General features: G+C 38.0%; 1 protein-coding gene across 1 annotated transcript in view; it reads left to right on the top strand.

The window, feature by feature from the left end:
* Positions 1 to 296: 296 nt before the first annotated feature.
* LOC128652670 (calpain-5) overlaps positions 297 to 24,619 on the top strand; it is a 341,308-nt gene continuing 316,985 nt past the window's right edge. Inside the window, exon 1 of the mRNA XM_053705600.1 lies at positions 297 to 361. The gene's annotated coding sequence lies outside the window, so the exon portion shown is untranslated. The remainder of the gene's footprint in view (positions 362 to 24,619) is intronic.

Below are 24,619 nucleotides of genomic sequence, written 5' to 3'. Positions count from 1 at the left end.
AGATGGCTCAGTGTACTGATGGGTGTTAAAATAATACTCTGTTACATATAATGATCTCAATTAGGTAGAATGAAACATGAATAATTTCTAGCATAAATCAGCAGCTCTCATGTTCAAACTTAATTTAGATTAAAACATATTTATGAGAAGAAAATAATCTGCACTAGATGTAAAGAATTCAGTGAATCTTCAATTACTACAAGTCCCATGATGCTCTGCAGGTAATCGGCCACGCCTATCAGCACAGGAGGTGGGGCTTAGAGGCAGACTTAGTGCAGCTGGAACATTGTATCTGGGTGTGTGATTGGTACTGATCCACCTTCAGAGCCGGCCTCTGGGATCCTCATACTCAGTGGGACAGGTAGGTCTGGTTGGCAGCAGCTGTAAAAACATGACCTGGATTTTTGTACCATTGCTTAGAAATCTAGTTAGTCCCTGGGCTTCAGCACATGGATTTAGTGCAATATTACTTTACCATTGTGTGTGTGTGCATTAACCTTTCGGCTGCCAGAGTGTTTATTAAACTGTGCAAAATATACCATAGAATGTTATAGGGCAGCACGTGATTCTCGTGTTCTGCAACTCTCTCTCTGGCAGACATGGGGTTAATATTATAGCTAATAAACCTCTGCAGTGCCAGATTCCAGGCAGCCAGTATTTCTGTAGGTAAAAGAAAGTTGAATGAGGACAAGAGGCAGCCCCTGAGACTGATGTTGTTCCTGTTGTTACTTTGTTGTGCTGGGAGCTGTCAATAAAAGCTCTGATTGTGGATTTGCACGTTACACAGTCCGGGATTATAATAAAGCCCATGGGTTCAGTGTGTATTACGCGGCTTTGTGGGAGAGATTTGGTATTTCTGCACTTCTGCTGGTTATTGTGGGTGTTGTCTTATGATATTCTATAGTAGTTTGTAGTAAACTGAGCTGCAACGGCAAAACTCACTATATTGTATTACAAGCTCTAATGTGCCTGAGCTGTGTATAACAGGCTGCCTTATTAATGCTGTGTGATGGAGATGAGCCCATCAGTTATAAAATATAATGGACTTTGTGCTACCTGAGCCCATATGATACAAGTACAACGTTAAGAAGGGCTGAGCATACATTGTTATATTGTGTTTAACTCCTTGTCATCTGAAAATAGCGCTTAAAGGGACACTGAACACACAATTTTTCTTTTGTAATTCAGATAGAGCATGCAACTTTCTAATTTTCTTCTATTATCAATTTTCTTCGTTCTCTTGCTATCTTTATTTGCAAAAGAAGGCATCTAAGCTAAGGAGCCAGATGATTTTTGGTTCAGAACAGTGGACAGCACTTGTTTATTGGTGGGTGAATTTATCCACCAATCAGCAAGAACAACCCAGTTTGTTCACCAAAAAGGGGTCAACATCTAAACTTTCTTGCTTTTCAAATAAAGATACCAAGAGAATGAAGAAAAATTGATAATAGGAGTAAATTAGAAAGTTTCTTAAAATGTCATGCTCTATCTGAATCACAAAAGAACATATTTGGGTTCAGTGTCCCTTTAAGGATTCCAGATTGATTATTTTCTTTTTTATTTACAGGTTTTACACACACACCCTTTTCCACCCATGTGGTTGTGTGTGTGTATGTACAGTATGTGTGTGTATATATATATATATATATATATATATATATATATATATATATATATATATATATATATATATATATATATATATATATTCATGAATAGTAATTAGTTTTAATTTAATCTAATTTGCAAAAACACTATCAGGAAGTGAATGTTGCATAAAGAAATCATGTTTTAAAATATTAACTTTTCAATGAAATAAAGAAATTACTTAGGATGTCCCTTTTTAAATTCCAAAGTGACTATAGTATACCATGACATTCCTGTAATGCTTCTGGTACTTTTTTTTTTTTTGTACAAAAGTTGGTATTTAATAACTAAATATAACTCCTATTATTTACTCTAAATTTGATTAGCAAAACTGCACAACAAGTAATTATTTGAAGTGAATTAAAGTAATTCCTTTATTGCATTTTAAATAAAGACATTATAAAATATTACATTCAAACTATGATTCTTCCTGTGCTGGTAAGAAGGTTTGTGTTTCTGGTTGCTGGGTGTGTCACTGACCACCAATACAGACAGGAGTTGTGCACGAGATCATGCACTTCCTGTTTGTTTGTTTGTTTGTAGTAAACACTCTGTAATGTTTCTGTAGTCTTGCAATAAAGTTGCAATGTTTTCAATGTATTAGCTTTTTGTTTGCTGGAATTGTTTTTCAATAGCCAAACTCCACCCACTATGTGCTTAATTTTAAACATCCAATCCGGATTTGTTACTGGAGCAGACAGAGTTAAACACTGTCATTTTGTTTAGCAAAACCTCAATTATTTTGCTGTTTCTTATCATCACAGCTGACGCCAATTCGGGGCAGATATGTAACCGGATTAAGCTTGTGAAGCCTGCCTTATCCAGTTCTTAGAAATAGAAACCTTTTTAATTTTCAGACTTAGAAAGCAAAGTTTAAAAAAACAAAACAAAAAGTAGTTTTAAAGTATGTACTGTCACTTTAAATAGTTCTCTTTCAGCAGAAAAAAAATACTTTTTTTTTTTTGCTGGGCAAATAGAGTGCAAATGGGGTTATCTGTTTTACAGAATTAGAGCAAGTAATGACATGCAGGTTTGTATTCCCATAGCTAAAATACTCACAACTTCCTGCCATTGTAAGAGTCTATTACTTTCATATAAGTTGTAAACACAGTGCACAGAAATCATTTTACATAGAAATGTTTTGTGTCAGATGAGAGAAACATAACTAATGCAAAAGGAAAACCACCACATTGCTCCCAGCCTCAGTGCTTGTTCCAAACCACTAAACTATCTGTCATTTCCCTAGGGGCTGTATTTATTTATTATGTTGTGCACATTATCATTTGCAGATACTTTGGCCCCACCTCCAGCAGCACAGCTGTACTCATCAGTGCCTGACTTCTGACAGGTCACTTAATACTAAATGGGGGTGTGACACGTGTAAACCAGTAAGAAACATCTGTTGTTTTACACCTCTGTGGCTTAAATTGAGCAATTAAAGGTATATGACAGTAAAGTCTAAATAATAGGGACACTCAAGTCAAAATAAACTTTTATGATTCAGATACAGCATTCAGTTTTAAGACAATTAAATTAAAAAGTATCACATTTTTGCAGTCCTTTTTTTTTTTTATTCACACTTTCTTGGGAACAAGAATCTACTTGGCATTTGCACAAGCTCACAGGGTATACATATACTAGTCTGTGATTGGCTGATGTCTGTCACATGATACAGGGGGGCCGGAAAATGGCAGAAAAAAATAATTTAGAATTTCAAATAAATATTTTCAAAATATTTTTTTTCTTCCCAGAGTGCTATTGCATTGCCTTTTTATTATGTACTTGTTAAGTATGTAATGCTACTGCATTTAGTGGTCCTTTTAAATGTATTGAATAGAGAGCATTGTTTCTCAACCGTGGTCCTCAAATACCCCCAACAGGCCAGGTTTCCATTATAGCTGAACCAGTGCACAAGTGAATTAATCAGCTGATTAGTGTGAGCAGGTTTAGGTTAGTAACCATGGTGTTACTGATCAGCTAATTACTTAGCCTGTGCACTGGTTCAGCTATAATACTAACCTGACCTGTTGGGGGTATTTGAGGACCGTGGTTAAGAAACACTGGGACCGGGAATTTCAGAGAAAAGTTGCCTAAAAGACCAGAGAATTTTAAGCATTTTTGCTATCACTCCATTTAAATAGAGCCTTGATTTGTTTTTGATTTACTACCTATCAAAACTATACATCTTGGCCCTCCCTGATAGTATTACCTACTAGTGAGAACCCCTACACGAAGGGGCATGGACAGAACTAACTGTTCAAAGGTAAATCCCAGACAGTGCCCTGTCGTCCTGCTATTTCTGTCCAGCCACTTAGGTAGGCAGAGCTAGGAGTCCCTCTCCATGAGACGTTTTTGTTTCAGTCCCGGCAGCATTCGTTTTGAATTCCCTGTGAGGTATTTACTTACTGATTTGAGCACACTGGCTAATCCTTTGTCCCTTGTGGTGCTGAAGCGGTGTGCGGCAATGGATGCATCTTCCTGTGGGGGCCGCCATCTTTACTATGATGTCATCATGGCGCAATGTCACAAGTGCTTCGTCTGAGGGCTGCTTTTTGTGCGCGTGCGCTCATCTTTCAAAGACTTGCCGTGGACCATAATGTTGTGATCTAAATCAATGCTTTTATTGTTAGCTGTGAAACCCCATGAAGATTGTTGCAGATGCCTAGCCAGAGGAACATTGCCAGGCGCTGTTTGTAAATTGTATCATATCTTCATTGCTTATTTCAAGCTTGGTGTACGCCAGTCAGGTTCTGCTGGGTTTGGCTGTAAAGTCTTATCCTCATTATAAGCTGGATATTCGTCAATTCGCTTCTGCAAAGTTTGATCTCAAGGTTCTGTCTTCAGTATTGTCTTAAATACATTTTTATATATATATATTTATTATTTATATCATTTTTCTACTTGTCTCTTTTTCCCAACCTTGATATTGTTCTACAGCTACTTATTCGTCTCACTGGTAAGTTTTACTCCCAGGGAGGACCAAGATAATTAGAAATTTTCACCAAAATATAAGTAATTTCTATATCTTGGCCCATATTCTTGGGTATTGCCTACCAGGTTCCCTCCCATTTATCTAGACCACCCATTAGGCTGGACATCTCTAGGAGGAGGAGCGGGTACTGCCTTTGTACAGGTAACTGGGGGAGTGCGCATTTCTGTCTACACCCTTCTTTGAGGGTTTTCACTGGTAGGTATTACCCAGAGATATGGGCCATGATCCCTTTTGTTCAGAAACAGCAGCCATGCGTGGTTTGCCATTGTTTTTGGCAATTTAGAATTCTGCTGATTGTAGCTTCTTTACTCTAACTAAATCATGAACTTTTTAATTTTGACTTTACTGTCCCTTTAAGATACAGAATATGATTTAAGAAGTCACAAGAATTGTTTTTTGGTTTTTTTACAGTGACAATGAGAGGTATGCCCAACAGTGTGTACAAATGTTACTGCTATAGCATGCTTATTGCTCAACCGTGCACGCTCCTTACTGCAAAACAACATGTAGCTGTTGGCAGCAAATTGGGATATTAGGTTTTCTCTCGTACCTTCTATAAACAAAGGGTGACATGAGGCTGGTGCAGCTGATGAACATAGGGAACAAGATTCCTTTGGATAAACTGTATTGTGCACCAAGCAGTATAGTTACCTAATGATAGAACATTCCACTCATTTATGTGCTAGCCTCATGGAAAACACCATCACCTGTAAGGCCCAGTATTGATGCAGGTTACTGTATAAGAAGCAGTAAAAGAGCAGTGGTGCTGAAGAGCCCTATAAAGTCAGTAGAGGGGCCTGGTATAATTTTTTTTTTTTTCTCGGGCCCCCAAAGATAACGCAGTAGTAGTAAGCAATAGTAATAATATACATGCTGCTCTGTTTAATGATTTTGAGTAGATAGGATGGACCTGCACTAATTCAAGGCTACAAACAAACGACCAAGTGGGCACAGGGATAAACAAAGTTCCAATACTTTTATTGCAGCAGTATCGTGAAAAGCAGGTAAGAGCAGCACCGTCTTGCGCGTTTCGGCTGTCACTAGCCTTACTCATAGACATATTTAAACCACAAGTGGCAACCTGATAGGTTTATTGACAAACACCTATCAGGTTGCCACTTGTGTTTTTAAATTTTCATGTTGGTAACAGGTGCATCATACGTCTATGAGTAAGGCTAGTGACAGCTGAAAAGCGTACGACGGTGCTGCTCTTACCTACTTTTCACTGTTTTTACAAGGATGCTGCAATAAAGTATTGGAACTTTGTTTATCCCTGTGCCCACTTGGTTGTTTGTGGATTTCAGACAAGATTGAAGATCTTGCTGCGGTGGTTTGCTAGGGTTACTTGCTCCATACAGACAAAGACTTCAGGATTTATAAACTTACTCCCTTTGGGTTCGTGTATCAGGCGCATTGTGCGCACAGAGGTGGAGCTTCCTTGTGCTGACCTGTTACGTATACCCGGTGTTGAGTGAGGCATTGTGGCCTTCCGGAGCAGCGTTTGAAGCTCCTGGAATTCTGTGTCAGTGAGAAACGTTTCTGTAAGTGACCGGCATAAATGCGATACATGGGACTTTCTACAGCCGAATAGCTGATTTACCCTAGATGTCACGTATATAAGTTTAATGGTAAACTACCATCCAGGATTATGCACAAGGTACTTTTCGAAACATGAACAGTGTTTTTCTGTTGTTCTGACTACACTGACTTTTCTTTTACTTACAACTTTGCTGATGAATCTACTGCACCTTATTGAGGATCCCTAAAAAAAAGAAATATATACCGTTATACCGTCCGCTATTAAAGCAGATATATTTGTTATTTGTAGAGCGCTGCGGAATCTGTTGGCGCTCTACAAATAACCGATAATAATAATAATAATTCAGATACTGTGTTGAAATTTTTTGTCACCACTTGGGACTCTTGGGACATTTTTTACTTACATTTCATGTTACATCATAAAACAGTGTTTTTTGCATGTGATATTCCCCCTTTGTTTCTGGAGTGCAGCTTCTTTATGTATGCTTTGACTAATTAACCCTTTAAGGACACAGATTTCAGTTTGCTCAATTGTTTTATGATGGAAAAATTCCGTCATATGTCCTTAAGAGGATAAAGGCTCCCCTGCATTTGGAATGTACACATTCTGCACACTATGGGCGCGATCCAATATAGATCGCAGTTTGCGGCGCAAGCGAGGGAACCCGCGTCGCCCGCAGTTTCAGCTCGCAACTCGAGCTATCCCATATATGTCGCCGTCAGATGCTAACGTGCCGTAAGTCTGACAAACCAGCGATGTCCAGAAATCTGCACAAGTACAAATTTCTGGCGTCGCCAGTGACTTGCGGCACGTTAGAAACTGCCGGCGCCTACAAAACCTGACTAAAGTCTAAATCACCCGCACTGTCTAACACGCCTCCCTAACATAGCCCGACACGTCTAACACGCCTCCCTAACATAGCCCGACACGTCTAACCCTCTATCCGCTATCCCCCCTCACTATCCTAACAATAAAATATGTATTAACCCCTAAACCGCCGCTACCTAATAAAGTTATTAACCCCTAAACCGCCGCCAGCTATATTAAATCTATAACCCCCTAAAGTGAGCCCCTAACACCGCCGCCATCTACCTTACCTACCCCCTAAAGTGAGCCCCTACCCGCAGCTATTTTAAAATTATTAACCCCTAATCTAATCCCCCTACCCCGCCGCCATCTATATTAAATTACTTAACCCCTAAAATACTAAACTATCCCTACCACTAAACCTAAGTCTAACCCTACAAATAGCCCTGAAAAGGGCTTTTTGCGTGGCATTGCCCAAAAGTAACAGCTCTTTTGCCAGCCCTTAAAAGGGCTTTTGGCGGGGCTTTGTCACAAAGTAAACTGCTCTTTTGCCTACAATCTACATCCCCCTACACCGCGGCCACCTATAATAAATGTATTAACCCCTAATCTAATCCCCCTACACCGCCGCCAGCTATATTAACTATATTAACCCTAATTATATTAGGGTTAATATAGTTAATATCGTTATTATATTATATATATATATTAAGTATAATAACCCTATCTAACTCTAACATCCTAACTAAACTCTTATTAAAATAAATCTAATATTAATAATATTATTAATTAAAATATTCCTATTTAAATCTAAATACTTACCTATAAAATAAACCCTAAGATAGCTACAATGTAATTAATAATTACATTGTAGCTATGTTAGGGTTTATATTTATTTTACAGGTAAATTGTTAATTATTTTAACTAGGTATAATAGCTATTAAATAGTTATTAACTATTTAATAGCTACCTAGTTAAAATAATTACCCAATTACCTGTAAAATAAATCCTAACCTAAGTTATAAATACACCTACACTATCAATAAATTAAATAAACTACAAATATCTATCTAAAAATACAATTAAATAAACTAAACTAAATTACAAAAAATAAAAAAAAGATTACAAGATTTTTAAGCTAATTACACCTATTCTAAGCCCCCTAATAAAATAATAAAGCCCCCCAAAATAAAAAAATTCCCTACCCTATTCTAAATTAAAACAAGTTCAAAGCTCTTTTACCTTACCAGCCCTTAAAAGGGCCTTTTGTGGGGGCATGCCCCAAAGAAAACTGCTCTTTTTCCTGCAAAAAAACCCACTATACCACCCCCCAACATTACAACCCACCACCCACATACCCCTAATCTAACCCAAACCCCCCTTAAATAAACCTAACACTACCCCCCCTGAAGATCTCCCTACCTTGTATTCACCCCGCCGGGCAGAACTCCTGATCCGATCCGGGCGATGTGTTCCAGCAAGCGGCAGTGAAGTCTTCTTCCATCCGGGCGATGTCTTGAAGCAAGCGGCAGAGAGTCTTCTTCCATCGGCGACGTCTTCAAGCAAATCGGCATCTTCAATCTTCTTACTTCGCTCCTCCGCCGCGGAGCATCCTTCCGGCACGACGACTTCCCGACGAATGAGGTTCCTTTAAATGACGTCATCCAAGATGGCGTCCGTCGAATTCCGATTGGCTGATAGGATTCTATCAGCCAATCGGAATTAAGTTAGAAAAATCTGATTGGCTGATTGAATCAGCCAATCAGATTCAAGTTCAATCCGATTGGCTGGTTCAGCCAATCGGATTGAACTTGAATCTGATTGGCTGATTCAATCAGCCAATCAGATTTTTCTAACTTAATTCCGATTGGCTGATAGAATCCTATCAGCCAATCGGAATTCGGCGGACGCCATCTTGGATGACGTCATTTAAAGGTACCTCATTCGTCGTTCAGTCGTCGGCCAGGATGGATGCTCCGCGGCGGCGGAGCGAAGAAAGAAGATTGAAGATGCCGCCGGAAGAATGAAGACTTTGCTGCCGCTTGGAGGAAGACGTCGCCGGAGGAAGAATTCTTCTTTGCCGCTTGGAGGAAGACATCGCCGGAGGAAGAATTCTTCTTTGCCGCTTGGAGCAAGACATCGCCCTGATCGGATGAGGAGTTCGGCCCAGTGTGGTGAAGACAAGGTAGGGAGATCTTCAGGGGGGTAGTGTTAGGCTTTTTTAAGGGGGGTTTGGGTGGGTTTAGAATAGGGGTATGTGGGTGGTGGGTTGTAATGGGGGGGGGGGGTATTGTATATTTCTAGAAATGCAAAAGAGCTGAATTCTTTGGGGCATGCCCCACAAAAGGCCCTTTTAAGGGCTGGTAAGGTAAAGAGCTTTGAACTTTTTGTAATTTAGTTTAGTTTATTTAATTGTATTTTTAGATAGATGTTTGTAGTTTATTTAATTTATTGATAGTGTAGGTGTATTTGTAACTTAGGTTAGGATTTATTTTACAGGTAATTGGGTAATTATTTTAACTAGGTAGCTATTAAATAGTTAATAACTATTTAATATCTATTATACCTAGTTAAAATAATTAACAATTTACCTGTAAAATAAATATTAACCCTAACATAGCTACAATGTAATTATTAATTATATTGTAGCTATCTTAGGGTTTATTTTATAGGTAAGTATTTAGATTTAAATAGGAATATTTTAGTTTATAAATGAATTAGATTAATTTAATATAAATTTAGTTAGGGGTGTTAGGGTTAGATAGAGTTAATATAGTTAATATAAATACTATAGTAATATAATATAATTAGGGTTAATATAGTTAATATATATAATGTAATACCTATATTAACTATAATATACTTAGGGTTAATATAGATAATATAGCTGGCGGCGGGGTAGGTAGATTAAATTAGGGGTTAATCATTTTAATAGAGATGGCGGCGGTGTAAGGGGCTTACATTAGGGGTTAATAATATTAATATAGCTGGCGGCGGTATAGGGGGATTAGATTAGGGGTTAATAATTTTTATATAGGTGGCGGCGGTGTAAGGGGTCACATTAGGGATAGATAAGGTAGATGGCGGCGGTTTTAGGGGCTCACAGTAGGGGGTTAGTTTATGTAGATGGCGGCGGGGTCTGGGAGCGGCGGTTTAGGGGTTAATCACTTTATTTGGGATTTCGGGGGGGGGGGATCGCGGTTGACAGGGAGATAGACATTGCGCATGCGTTAGGTGTTAGGTTTATTTTAGCAGCCAGTTTAGGGAGTTACGGGGCTCCAATAGTCAGCGTAAGGCTTCTTACGGCTGCTTTTTGTGGCGAGGTGAAAATGGAGTAAGTTTTCTCCATTTTCGCCACGTAAGTCCTTACGCTGCATATTGGATACCAAACTGCGCTGGTTTGGTATACCTGCCTATAGCCAAAAAAAACTACGGGCGACGGCAGAAATATACGGGCGTAACTTCTAGGTTACGCCGTATATAGGATACCAAACCAGCGCAAATATTGGCGTCGCCGGCTTTTGCGGGCGACGATTTTTATCGGATCGACCCCTATGTTTAAACTGGCTGCTATCGCCGCCCCCCTCCACCCATCACTTGGGCCTTGCTGCACCAATAGTAGTTCTGCCCTTGTATAAAGCATATGGGGAGTGCTTGCACCCAATGCTTGGTCTCCCATATGTGTGGTGTTTTTTTTTTTTTTTTTGTTTTGTTAAACTAATCCACTTTTTAGTATCTAAAAAATGTTTTTATATCCTGGGACTGGTGGGAATTTCCAGCCCTTATGTTCCCTTAATATTTAGTATTTGTTTGGTTTTATATACCGAATAGTGCACAGATGAATATTCTAATTAATACCAACATTCGTTGCAAAAGATTAGTTTTGAAACAAATTTTTCTCTGCTGAACGTCTTGTCTGAATAATAACAGTTTAGGTTTCACTTTATTGTCCCAAAATGTAATAGGCATCATCTTTGTGACAACATCACACTTGCAAACTTTCAAATTATAAAATATTTGTAAGAGCTGACAAGTTTTAGATAGAGAGAGAGAGATAATATATATATTTCACACTAAATGATCAAAAGTATGAACATCCCTACTAATTGATGAGTTAAGGTTTCAGCCACATCCATTGCTAACAGGTGCATAAAATACACTACTTAGCCATGAAATCTCCCTAACCAAACACTGGCAGTACAATGAGTAGTAACTAAGAGCTCAGTGAATTTAAACATGGCACTGTCATAGGATGCCACCTCTGCTAAAAGTCAGTTTGTGAAATTTCTGCTCTACTTGATCTGCGCCAATTAACTGTAAGTGCTATAATTGTGAAGTGGAAACATTTAGGAGCAGCAACAGCCCAGCCACAAAGTGATGGTAGAACCACTCTGTGGATTTGTGTGGTATAAGTGCTGAAGCTTGTAGTGCATACAAATCATCTATCATCTCTTGCATCACTCACTACAGAGTTCCAAAATACCTCTGGGAGCAACATCAGCACAAGAACTGTGTGTCAGGAGCTTTATGAAATGGGTTTCCATGGACAAGCAGCTGTACACAAGCCTCGCATTAACACATGCAATGCCAAGCATCGGCTGGAGTGATGTAAAGCAAGCTACCACTGGACTCTGGAGCAGGGGAGACTTGTTCTTATGAGTGATGAATCACGTGTCACTATCTTGCAGTCTGATGGAAGAATCTGGTTGTGATGGATTCCAGGTGAATGCTACCTTCTAGAATGCCTAGTGCCTACTGTAAATTTTGATGAAGGAGGGATATGTCAGGGTTTCACCTTGAATTTGCTAGTTATTTGCAGCTTTTTATCTTGGCTGCCATTTTAGACTCACCTGTGTTTTCTCCTTGCTTGTACCAGAGTGTGTAACACTGCTCACTACTCCCAGGCTTCCTCTTATGGCCAAACTGGAGAACATAATCAGAGAGAGGCAGGTTGCAGTCCCAGAGTGATTATGTAACCACTTCCTATTTAACTGCCTCAGTCCAGTTTGCATTGTCTATGACTTCACTGGGAGTTCCTTATTCTGTGTATAACCTGGCTTGTTTTACGTCCCTTCTGATCCCTGGCTTGTTCCTGACTTCACTGATCTTCGTGTTCCTGACCCCGGCTTGTCTGACTACCCGCTTTGGCTTTGACTCCTGGCTTGTTAATTGGCTTTTGGACTTATTGTTTTTATTTTTGTTAATTTTTTAATAAAGGTGTGATTAATTTAGCATTTCACGTCTCTGACTGGTTCCTGGTACCCTGACAGTATAATGGTCTGGCAATAGGGTGCTTACAACTTTGTGGCACCAGTTTGGGGAAAGCCTTTTCCTGTTCCAGCATGACTGTGCTCCTTTACACAAAGTGAGGTCCATGAAAACATGGTTTGGTGTGTAGGGACTTGAGTGGCCTGCACAGAGCCCTGACTTCAACCCCACTAAACACTTTTGGAATTAATCGAAACAGCAGTTGTAAACCAGACCTTCTAATCAAACATCAGTACCTGACCTAACAACAAAAGCTCTTTTAGCTCCAAAATCTTGAGAAAATGTCTTCCCAGAAGATTGGCAGCTACTATAGCTGAGAATGGGTGGGGGTGGGGGGGTGCAACTCCATATTTCCATAGCTTTTGGAAGGGGATATCCAACAAGTTCATATAAGTGTGATAGTCAGGTGTCTACAAAATGGAACAAAGAATTCTGGGAAAATGCAAATAAGGTTCGCACCCTCTAATCCCGCTTTTCTTTTTTTTTTTTTTTCCCCCTTCAAATATGCTTTAAAAAAATGGCTTTTCGCATGACCGTACATGAGTGGTTTGATGCCCTATGCCAACAAATATTGATCTAACATGTACTGATGTGGGCCTGTTTCGGCCTTCTTAGACCTCTATATGTGGTGTGTGTTTTTTTGTTTTGTTTTAAACCTCCAGTCTTGACGTACAAGTTCAGTCCCTGCTTTGCTTATATATGCGAATTCCTCTGTTTGTGTTGAGCCTGTTATAAACCTGCATTGACAGGTACATTATCAGGGATATATGTTGAGGTGGAACAAAGATCAAGAGGTTTGTACAGGATCACACAGAAGTCATCCTGTGTCTTTTGTGCATTAGAATATAATTCCTTGTGTCTGCAACTGAACAAATGTCACTGTTGCAGCTTGTCTAATATTTAAAGGGACACTAAACACCTTGAAATTACAAGATATTTCTGTTCTCTTACTACTCGTGTCAACCAACTACAAATCTCTAGTTGCCTCCAGTTCTTTTTCAATAGCTAAACTCCACCCACCACATGACTTATTTAGAGCAGCCAATCGGAATTGAGTGTTCAGACAAGGCTTGCCACAGTTGTTATATTAGTATAAAGTATATTGTTTTGCAGTTATCTGCTAAAGCCAATCAGGGAAATATGTGTAGCCTTGATACGTTTGTAGGGTATTAAATTGTGGTGATTAAAAGGGATAGGAAAATCAAAATTAAACTTGCATGATTCATATAGAGCGTGTCATTTTAAGACTCTTTTAAATGTGCTTTGTTCTCTTGTTATCTCTTGTTGAAAAGGAATATGCACATATCCTACACTAGTGGGAGCTAGCTGCTAATTGGTGCCTGCACACATTTGTCTTTTGTGATTGGCTAACTAGATGTGTTCAGCTAGCTGCCAGTAGTGCAATACTGTTCATTCAGCAAAGGATACCAAGAGAATGAAACAAATTTAATAATAGAAGTAAATTGGAAAGTTGTTTAAAATGTTATTTTCTATCCAAATAGTGGGGGAAAAAATGTTGGTTTCCTACCCCTTTAACTTGTAAGGGTGGAACTTTGTGTGATCACTGTGCTGTGTACTGATACAATCTCTGTGAATGTCTCAGGGATACAGAGAGTATGATTATATATGATATCCTGTATGCTATGCAGCAGCCCGTCCTTAAGAGCAAATAACTGAATCTTATTACAAATAAAACTGTATGTGAATTTAATGGTCCACTAGATTTTTATTTACCTATTTACTTTTAAAGGGACACTGAACCCAAATTTTTTCTATAATGATTCAGAGCATGCAATTTTAAGCAACTTTCTAATTTACTTCTATTATCAATTGTTCTTCGTTCTCTTGCTATCTTTATTTGAAAAAGAAGGCATCTATGCTAAGGAGCCAGCAAATTGTTGGTTCAGAACCATGTACAGCACTTGTTTATTGGTGCTGTCCAATCAGCAAGGACAACCCTGGTTGTCCACCAAAAATGGGCCAGCATCTAAACTTACATTCTTGGTTTTCAAATAAAGATACCAAGAGAATTAAGAAAATTTGATAATAGAAGTAAATTAGAAAGTTGCTTAAAATTGCATGCTCTATCTGAATCATGAAAGAAAGAAAAATGGGTTCAGTGTCCCTTTAAGGCCTCTGGTCTGTTAACAGTCTTTTTTTTTTTTTTTTTTTTTTTTTTTTAACAGACCAGAGGCCTTAAAGGGACACTGAACCCAATTTTTTTCTTTCATGATTCAGATAGAGCATGCAATTTTTTTTTAAATTTTTTTTTTTAATTTTTTTTTTTTTTAATTATTTTATTTAGATATCCGCAGTAATTTACAGAAACAGGTAACATAGGAATCACAGAAATCAAACAGTTCAAAATTGTTTTACATTTAAATCAGGAGCAGTGAGCAATTAAATGTTCTGCTGAATTTTATCTTAAATAAACAGCCCAACCCTGAAATACCAGAACCAAAAAGAGAAGGAGAAAGGAAGAGGGAAAGAAGAAGAAAAAAAAAAAAAAAAAAAGGGGGGGGGGGAGGATGAAAGAAAAGAGAGGAGGAGGGCAGGACAAAAAGAGGAAAGGGAGGGACAAGAACAAAACAAGAGGGATCCACTCCCCCCCCCCCCCCCACCGGAGCCAGAAACTGGGGAAGAGAATACATGTATATGAGACCAGAGGAATCCCAGAAAATCATCTCAGCTCATCTCAACTGTTAGATCGTTACCAGACACCCAAAAGCACCAGTTCCGAGTTTCTGAATGGAAATATTAGGTCATTCATCTCTGTATCAGGCAATGACCTGATAAAGGCTGACCATTTGGCAAAAAATTGTCTGGTGTCTGAGTCATTATCTAAATTAGTGTCCCTTTGTTTTAGCAAGCATTATTTTTTCAGACAGTTCTTGATCTCTGGAATAGATGGAGCTACTCTTAATTTCCAATTTTTTAAAATAAGGTATCTGGTTGCCAGTATGGAAAGGAATATCAATTTATCATATGAATTGTGATGCTTTGTACCGAAGATGATCTGTTGCTGTGTAAGAACCAGATGAGAAATTTTTAGAGTTTTATTGAACCAGAACTCTAGCTTCCACCAAAGATGCCTTATTTTAAGACAGCTCCAGATCATGTGCATTAAATCGGCTGCGGGGAGTGCACATTTTGGACGTTTATTGAAACTAAGGTTGTGAATTTTGTAGCCCTTTTCGGGGGTAAAGTAGGAATTATGTAAGAGTTTGACATGCATCTCCCGCCAGGTGGCTGATAGTCATCTGGGCTACTTTGTGAATTGAAGTTTGGACAATTTTTATGTCAATATTTGATTGAGGTAACAGTCGGTTCCATAAGGAAGTAATTTTTCTCCAGTTCTAATTCACCCTTGCTGAGTTTGATTAACTGATAACACATAGAAATGGATCTGACACCATTTTTGAACAAAGTGAGCCAGCTCTCTAGCTTACCCAGAGTCCAGTTCCAACCTGTCTCGTTCATCAATTCACAAAGGAGATGTCTGCTTTGCAGATATGCGAAGAATTCCTTGTTATTGATTTGAAACTCTGTGTTTAGTTCATCAAAAGATTTGACACATTTTCTCTCTGTGTCCCAGAGTTGTATCAGCCTGTCCAGGCCTAGATCAGGCCATTTTTTAAATATTACAGAATTTAGGCCTGCAGGAAATTTTGGGTTTCCCCTTAATGGGAGATACTGGGAGACTTTGCAGTTTAAAGACAGTGAGCTACTCACTTTCCACCAAGCCTTCAGCGGGTTAGAGAAGGATTTAAGTCGTTTGATTTCGCCTGGTAATTCTTTAGGTGGACAATGAATTAAGGCTAACGGTAAGAAAGGACTACATATATCTTCTTCTAAAGAGTTATTCGCAACATAGTCGCTATGTGAGATCCAATCAGCCACCACTCGGACCAAAAAAGCGTAATTGTACGAGCGAAAATCTGGTAATGCAAGACCGCCGCTGTCTTTTGGAAGGGAGAGTTTACTTAGGGATATTCTAGGTCTTTTCTCCTGCCAGAGAAATCTACTAAGTGTGCTATTGAGGCAACGGACATCCCTCTCCAGCATAATTAAAGGAATGTTCTGTAGTATATAAGAAGTTTTGGGAGCAGAATCATTTTGAATAGGGCGATCCGACCAGAGATAGATAATGGCAGGGATTGCCAATTTTTGAGTTTCTCCTTAATATTTGCTAGAATTGGAGAAAAATTAAGATCATACATCTCCCCTTATAGAGTAGGGATAAAAATACCTAGGTATTTGAGAGAATTTCTGGCCACAGAAAAAGGGATAACAGGGGGAGAGTTGTTATTGTGTCTGAGCCATAACAGTTCTGATTTTGCTTCATTTATCTTGTAGCCCGAAAAGGACCCGAATCTGGCAGTGATATCTAATAGTTTAGGAATACTGGTTTTAGTGTCTGAGAGATATAAGAGTAGATCGTCAGCATAGAGAGCAATTTTTATAACCTGGTTTCCCAGTTTAATTCTTGATAGCTGTTGTCTGACCATAATTGCCAACGGTTCGATTGAGATGTCGAAGAGTAGGGGGGACAGGGGGCACCCCTGACGGGTTCCCCTCCCAAGAATTATCTGTGATGAGAAAGTTTGATTTACCATCAGACTTGTACGTGGTGCTTTGTACAGATTCATAATAAAGTTAAAGAACTGGTCCTTTAAAACCAAAATTAACCAGAGAAGTAAATAGATGATCGAAGTGTATTGAATCAAATGCTTTCTCTGCATCTATCGAGACAATAGCCAGGTCCGGTTCCGTCTCGTCTCCCCCACCCTCCGACATCTGCATGGTCCTGAAGTATTCTGCAATGACTATAGCCTCTCTGATTTTTGCTGAGGAATTTCGACCGTGGAGAAACCCGGCCTGGTCCGGGTGAATAACATTGGCAAGTGGTGCCTGAAGGCGCCCGGCAATAACCGAACAGAGAATTTTATAATCTCCGTTTAAGAGAGCTATGGGCCTTAGAGCATGCAATTTTAAGCAACTTTCTAATTTACTTCTATTATCAAATTTTCTTAATTCTCTTGGTATCTTTAGTTGAAAACCAAGAATGTAAGTTTAGATGCCGGCCCATTTTTGGTGAACAACCAGGGTTGTCCTTGCTGATTGGACAGCACCAATAAACAAGTGCTATCCATGGTTCTCAACCAACAATTTGCTGGCTCCTTAGCATAGATGCCTTCTTTTTCAAATAAAGATAGCAAGAGAACGAAGAACAATTGATAATAGAAGTAAATTAGAAAGTTGCTTAAAATTGCTCTGAATCATGAAAGAAAAAAATTTGGGTTCAGTGTCCCTTTAAGGCCTCTGGTCTGTTAAAAAAAAAAAAAAAAAAAAGACGTAAATATATTGGAATTTTTTGCATTGCAGAAGTAATGTGAAAGCTGATGGAATTCATATTAAATAGACGTAGAAGCCAAAATCAGACATGATTCACAAAGAGCACACAATGTTAGAAAGACCTCTATTATTCTTTATTATTAATTATATAATGTGTTTTTTTTAATGTTTCTTTAACCTCATCTAATTCAATTTCCAAAAATGGGGTTAAAGCTATAGGAAAGTTAAAATTAAACTTGCATGATTCAGATAGAGCCGGTCATTATAAGATAATTTTAAATTCACTTCTATTTTCAAATGTGCTTCGTTTAGTGTCAGGCGAACTCCATACTGATAACCTCCTCTGTATGCATCGTAATGTAACTGATATAGAGTGTAAGAGATATTTTACTACTTGATTACTCTGCAGCAGTCAGACAGTTAAACGCTGTTATTGATTTCTAGTGTTCATTAATTAAGTTTCTTGGAAAGAATACGGAGAGAGCATTAGCCATGTATTGAGAGTGGAAATCATTACTGCTAAAAGGTGCAAATGGAATTGGTGGTTTCTCTTCATTTCCCAGAGGAGAATCGCTTCTAACTGGCGCCACAAGTAATAGTCACTGAGATTGTCAGATTTTAAACCATGTAAGTTCCTTAATTTTATACGATTGTGATACAACTGATATTTATTATTTTTTTTATTCATAAGCAAAGCCATTTTGGGGAAAACCTTATAATATCTGTACGACACAAGTATAAAACATTTTCTAATACATTAGGGGATTTTATTAAGTAAATGCTTGTTTATTTAACCCAGAAGCTTTCAAAGTATGAGGCAGGCCTCTCCAGGGGGCGCTACAGCGTAAAAGGGAAGGCGCGGGAGCAATAGAACTTCGCACTATCCTATGGAAACCACACCAGACCCTTGCCATTTTTGTGGTGGAATAAGGCTGGATATATGTGCAAGAAAGGCGCTGTGGTCAAAATTGCTCAGAGACTGCATTGTGTTTGTCGTGATCAGTAACTTGCATTTAGCACAGGAGTAACAAAGCGCAACTTCAATGGAGAGTGAACTCTTTTAGTTGAGTAGAATGAGCTCTTGAGGGCTGTGTGTGAACCCTGGATCAGACGTAAATTCCGCAAATTAAAATTGTAACATCTATAATGGGGGAGCGGTACTGTTTTGTAGAACCCACTGCCTAATCCTTTAAACCCTACAAAAGGATTAAACCAGGGATTTTTTTAAATATAGAACTGAACATCAGATTCTCTTGTGTTCTGTTCCTGAACAGAACACAAGACCACACATGATTAGTGTACAAATGCCACTTCTGATTGGCTTGGAGATGCAGAGCATTATGGTTCCTGAGTGTGTTTTTAACCACTTTTAAATTATTTGCATGGGTAAAACAGTTATATGAGCCTTAATTTAACAATAAAATTATCTAAGAATAACAAACAAAATATATTTTTGAACAGTGTCAGCTATAGCCAATAAGTTAGTTTCTCTCCACAGACTTGGCTCATTTAAAAAAAAAAAAAAGAAACATTTCTTTACGATCAACAATACAGTTTTAAACAACTTTTCCTATTTGCTTTATGTTCTTGGTATCCTTTGTTGAAGAAGCAGCAATGCACTACTGGGAGCTAGCTGAAGTAATTTGGGGAGCCAATAACATGAGGCATATATGTGCAGCCTCCAATCTGCGGCTCCTGAGCCCTACCTAGTTATCCCTTTCAACAAAGGAACAAAACAAATGAGATAATAGAAGAAAATTGGAAAGTTGTTTAAAATCACCATTCTCTATCTGAACCATGAAAGAAAATAAATGTGGGTTTCATGCCCCTTTTAATATTCTGTTTTGTTCCTATAATTAATATGCATTTGTCACCCTCTGTATTATTTTATTCCTTTGCTCGGCTCTGTGGAAAATACAAAATCAATAACACTGATAGTCTAAACCCACCAGCATAACTTAATATAAATTATTGGTGCACAGCAGCTTAAGGAAACATAATAATGCAGCAGCTACAATTAATTTAGTGTTAAAAAAGGTGTGCGTGTGGTGGTGGTTTCTTTTTTTTTTTTTCTTCCTCCTACTGCACCAAGATAATCACAAAATGCTGGTCACTAAGCTTATACAGTATCTAGAAGAAATTGCTAAGTATGTGCATTTGTTTCCAACCCAGGCAACACAGAGCCACTGTTGCCTTCAAATTAGTCTCTTACAACTGTCTGATTATTTTTCTGGTTACATTAGACCATTACTGATTTGGTTATATAGCATTAGCTATGCATAGATAGAGCATTGAAATGAATTAATTTTATTGGGAGGTGAACTATTTCCAGTTTGATAGGTCAATCATTCATATTTGATCAACTTTTCAGCTGTACTTTATTGGAAGGAGAAAAGTAATGATTACTTTTAATAATAATTTAAATAATTTTATTTAACTAAAACGATAACATATTTTTAATGCTTGCTCCTCACACCTAGGTCCTTGTGCAGATATATTCCACTCCAAACAATCTTCTATTCAGTGAGCTTCTTAAAACTTAGTATGGGTTGATTCTGTGTGCATAGATTTGCAGGGGGTGGGGGGCAATAGCATTAAAGGGACAATAAAGTCAAAATAAAAATTTTATGATTCATAAAACATGCAATTTAAAAAAAAAAAAAATCCTATTGAAATTAATAATACCGGTAATAAAAAACAAACAAACAATTTTATCCAACTTATAAATGTGTGATGTTTCGGGACAAACGTCCCTCCCTCAGACAAACAGACTGCACAGTAAATACAAAGTATATAAACAATGAATGATCCTTACCCTTTGTGAAACTGCCAAGGGGTTAACCTAGCAACAAAATTAATTTACCCCATTGTAAGAGGTGTCGGAACATGATACTCAAAAATAAAAACAAATGTGTGAATGATGCATCAAAATAATGTTGCTAAAGAGAAGTAAATCCGGTGCCATACAGGAAAACAGCACTACATAGCCGTTGCTGTTCCTTAGTAGCCACCATGACGTTAGTACCCTATTGAGGTCATCGAAAAGTAAATTCCCAACTGGTTTACCATGTTCACAGAACCATGTTTGTTGTTTTTTTCTTCTAAAGTAATGTTCACTACAAATAAACCTAAATTAATCACAGCATAATAATATTATGGTCACGCCCTCTATTCCTTTTATGGAAATAGGTGTGGATTAGTGTCGGCAGCTTGTGTAGAAAATGACTGTCAAAAAGGGCTTCTTGGTACAGTTAAATATGCTCACTGTTCCGATAACCAGGACAACACGTCATAAACATTAGGATAGATGTTTAAAGGTGTATAGCCAAGAAATCATACAATATGTACTGCTGCTACTACTACTAATAATATATATCATATTATGGGATGGTGTTATGGGCTGGCACCTAGATTTTGAACACACTCAGAGTTCTTCTTCTCCAGCACATTTTTAATCTAAGAATCTGTCTACAGGGGGAACCTGCTATCGGCATTATTAGTTTACACTTTGCTTTACTGTGATCTGATGGGTGTCACTGAAATCTCACGGAATTTCATAGTAAGCTCCCTTGCAAGCCCTGAGGCATGAATCTTAATTGGATGATTTAAGTCCCTTTTACAATGGGTTATGGCTACTGAGGAAATTTATACAGAGAGATGTTAAGGTGATATTTTCTAGCCAGCTTTTTACCAATACACTACATTACTTTCAAGGGATTCAACATTTGGGTATAATGTCCTTTTTAAAAGGACCACTAAAGTAAAAATTAAACTTACAAGTTGAAACCTCCTTTCCAATTTACATCCATAATTTAAATATGCACAATATTTGTATATGCAACAGCTGAGTGTGTAAGATTCACAGAATATACATATATTTTTGTGATTGGCTGAAAACTGTCACATGATGCCATGGGGAGGCACTAACTAAAACTAACTGAAATTTGTCAGAAAAAAAATCTGCTATTCATGTACTTTGCTTCCTTTTTAATGCTTTTGAAATATCTAGTTATTGTGCATTTATTGATTTTGCTATTCTAATGTGTTTAGTCATCCTTTAATTCTCTGAAGAAAAGGGCAGACTGTGGAAATTCCAGAGAGTTGAGCCACCTCTCTTACGGAAAATAATTAAGCTCTCTGGGATACAAAATCCCACAGAAGAAAGTGAGGTTAACAAGGGAGAACCTGGCTTTGATTTATGTTTTCAGTTTGTAGCAAATACAGTTTATACTGAAACAATGAAATAATACTGTTTAACTTCTATATGCGTCTAATTTAGTAACATTGATTTTCTGCTAGATAAAGAAGTGTATTGTGAGCTTTGAACAAACTTCACCAGCAAACAGCAGTCAAGATAAATCAGTGAAACCTACAGGTGTTGATAAAAATTAAAAATAAACGTGTGCTTACGCACGTCTCCTCTAGGGGGTGCTCTTCCCAGATATGACAACCTAAAACACCATACGTGATAAATAAAAAAAAAAATACAATAATCAAGATAATACCAAAACAATCATGAAAAATCATAAAAAAAAGTAAATAAACACTCTGAGGGGAGTAGAGGCAGCTCTCTGTCATAGGAAGGTCAAGATGCTGATGGTTCAAACGATCTGAAAGGAGAAAAACACAGAGGTGCCAAATGGCCTAGTACCATCAACACAAGAATGGATATAAATGTGACAAAAGGCTACTCACAGACAAATGGCACCAAAAAGTGCTAACAGGCAGACTGGAACCTCTCAGTTGTCCAGCTAACTGTACAGGGGCATTTATATGTCTGAAGTGGTCTCCCAGACAGTCATCAGTATATTCCTACATATGTCCTTGGTACATTGTGCTCCTGGATCCCCAGATGAATTTGTGTTTGAATGTTACAGGCTTATAGTAAAATATAGTAATCAGGTGGTATAAAGATGAACCCAGGTGGGAAGCTGTACTTGTAATGATGGGAGCTGTCCATCTCCTTGTGGTGCTGAAACAGATCCTGCGCTATCGAATGCTCTCCACTTGTAATCTTCTGTGTCTCAGGAGATTTTACACTGCTATTTAAACACAAATTCATCTGGGGATCCAGGAGCCCAATGTACCAAGGACATATGCAGGAATATACTGGTGACTTTGTCTGGGAGACCACTTCAGATATTGAATGCCCCTGTACAGTGAGCTGGACAACTGAGAGGTTCCACTCCGTCTAATATCACTATTGGGTGCCATTTGTCTGTGAGTAGCCTTTTGTCACATTTATATCCATTCTTGTGTTGATGGTACTAGGCCATTTGGCGCCTCTGTGTTTTTCTCCTTTCAGACCTGCAGGTGTAACATGCTTAGAGAATATGAGTTGTGAGAGAGGTTTACTCTTTTCACCTGTAGCTTTGAAACATTTACATTAGTTTTAATGAAAAACAATCTAAACTTCAGTATTCTTTTAATTTTAAGCGAATAGTGCAGCCACCGAATATTCTGAGCAAAAATTTCTTGGCTGCACATATCTGCAAATAAAGATTGTAAACCGTAATGAAAGCAAAGGGAGAGTTTGTTAAAGCGACAGTAACGTGAAAAATTAAAACTTAAATGGATTGGATAAAGTATGAGATATTAATCCACTTTTCAGTCTACTTCTATTATCGGTTTACTTAGTTCTCTTAGAATCCTTTGTTAAAGAGTAACTGTTGGTGAGCTCAGGCACATGTACATGAGTGTATACAACAATGTTTATAGGAATATTATTTATAGTTGTAATCACTGATAAAGGATGCTAAAGACACGTGCACACTCCTGAGCTCCTATCAGCTTAACTATGTTTACACTTCAACAAAGTATATGAAAAAGAACAAAGCAGATTAGATAATAGAAGTAAATTGGAAAGTTGTTTAAATGACATGCTCTATCTTACTCATGTACATTTCATTTGAACTTTACTGTCCTTTTTTATTCATGTTCTGTCTGAGTCATGAAAGTTTAATTTTGACTTTAGGGTCCCTTCATCATTTTAATAGTAAGATTAAAGTGAATGTAAATTTTGATGCTAAAGTGCCTGGTTTTTAAAACTTTGATTAAAAACAGGGGCACTTTAATTCATCAAAGTTTACATTTCACTCCTGTTGTGACAAAAAACTTACCTTTTAAACTTCACAGCATCTCCAGGTTCCTCCGGTCTCACAAGCCATTTATGATGTCAAAACTGATTGATAGGTCAGCCTCCAATCACAGCTCCCCCCCCCAGGGGAATCAGTGTCTGATTCACTGCTGTAATTGGAGGAAGCCGGATGCCTCATTTTAGACCCAGGAAGAGGCTTTGAAATGGGTGGAGGAAGCTGGAGCTGCTGTGAAGATTAAAAGGTAAGTTTTTTTTTCACAACAGGAGTGAAATGAAAATTTTGATGAATTATAGTGCCCCTATTTTTAATCAAAGTTTTAAAAACCGGGCACTTTAGCATCAAAATTTACATTCACTTTAATTTAACCATTTTTGTCAATCTGATAAAATACTATTATTTATTTTCAATATTGTTTTTCTTAACAGCCATTACATTAACCACCAATATCTGTAGCAGTTCCAGCATCTGATAAATGGGGGTTGGTGAATGCGTATCCTGACACTGTCAGGCAATGTTGTGGGCATTCAGTGGGAGGAGTCAGATTAGGTGGGTAAAGTTACAGGTGTTCAGTGGGCAGAATTGCGTGTCACTAGGGTATTATTGGGTGTATGGCTAGGTGGGAAGAAACAGTGTGGGGGCTATTTTGAGCCTCCTACTCAGCACAATAGTTGTGCAACCTGAAAGACTGGATTTACACACATGTAGAAGCACCACTGATATGTATATATGTGTGTGTGTGCCTGTGTGGCCCTTGTCTTTCCTACAAAGATTTGCTGCATATGCTGTCAGTAATATTTAATATTAAAATAAATCCCTGAAAAGAGAAATTTATTCTTGATTCCTGTATTTTGATTGAGCCATAGTACTGGGGGGCGAACATGATGGTCTCACTTTGGAAACTTTTCAATCTGT

Source organism: Bombina bombina, chromosome 3 (assembly GCF_027579735.1).
Source record: "Bombina bombina isolate aBomBom1 chromosome 3, aBomBom1.pri, whole genome shotgun sequence".
NCBI lineage: Eukaryota > Metazoa > Chordata > Amphibia > Anura > Bombinatoridae > Bombina > Bombina bombina.
The sequence above is the reverse complement of the archived record's forward strand: the minus strand, read 5'-3'. Positions and strand labels throughout refer to the sequence as shown.